The sequence below is a fragment of the Atta colombica genome, unplaced genomic scaffold, assembly GCF_001594045.1.
Source record: "Atta colombica isolate Treedump-2 unplaced genomic scaffold, Acol1.0 scaffold277, whole genome shotgun sequence".
NCBI lineage: Eukaryota > Metazoa > Arthropoda > Insecta > Hymenoptera > Formicidae > Atta > Atta colombica.
Window position 1 is genome coordinate 1,693,200 of NW_017259378.1, and position 661 is coordinate 1,693,860.

Consider the following 661-nt stretch of genomic DNA (forward strand, 5'->3'; position numbering starts at 1 on the left):
TATATATATATATATATATATATTTGTTGACAGTTACATTATTATATTGATTTTGACATCCCGTTCAGACAGCTCGCGGTTTTACGTGTCTCACGATATCCGTGACAGATTACTATTTTATATTTTGACCCAAATTGAGATTGATCACGATACAGATGTATGTGAAAATTGGCCTGACCTTCTTTCTCACCTACACACAGTAAAAATTTAACTTACTAAAATTATAAAGATTCAATATTTAATTGCCCGTGAAAGGGGCATTTTTGCCACCGATGATAGAAACTCACGAAAAACTAACGTACAATAAGAGATTTTTAGCGATCATTTGGTATATATACTAAGGTTGTTATTGGTAGATGTTAAGGTAAATGTTGAGCGCACGGGTGGAGCTTATTCTGATAATCTGTACGTATAGTTATTATGTTAAAACTACTGCTTTTTTCAAACGCATGAATTTGATATTATTTAAAAATAGTTTCTTCTACTCACTCTAACGTGATATATGATAGAAGAGACATAATGAGAATAAGTTGAATTAAAAGGCTAGCTACCATATGTTTCTATTACTAATAATCAAACACGCAAAAATATTATGATATAGTTTGATACAATTTGGTTATTATACCTGAATCTCGCAAAAAATCGCCTACAGATTTCGATA

The 661-nt window shown here is 30.7% G+C and overlaps 1 protein-coding gene across 3 annotated transcripts in view; it reads right to left on the reverse strand.

Moving 5' to 3' along the window:
* LOC108689830 (beta-amyloid-like protein) overlaps window positions 1-661 on the reverse strand; it is a 50,224-nt gene that overhangs the window by 14,100 nt on the left and 35,463 nt on the right. The window lies entirely within an intron of this gene.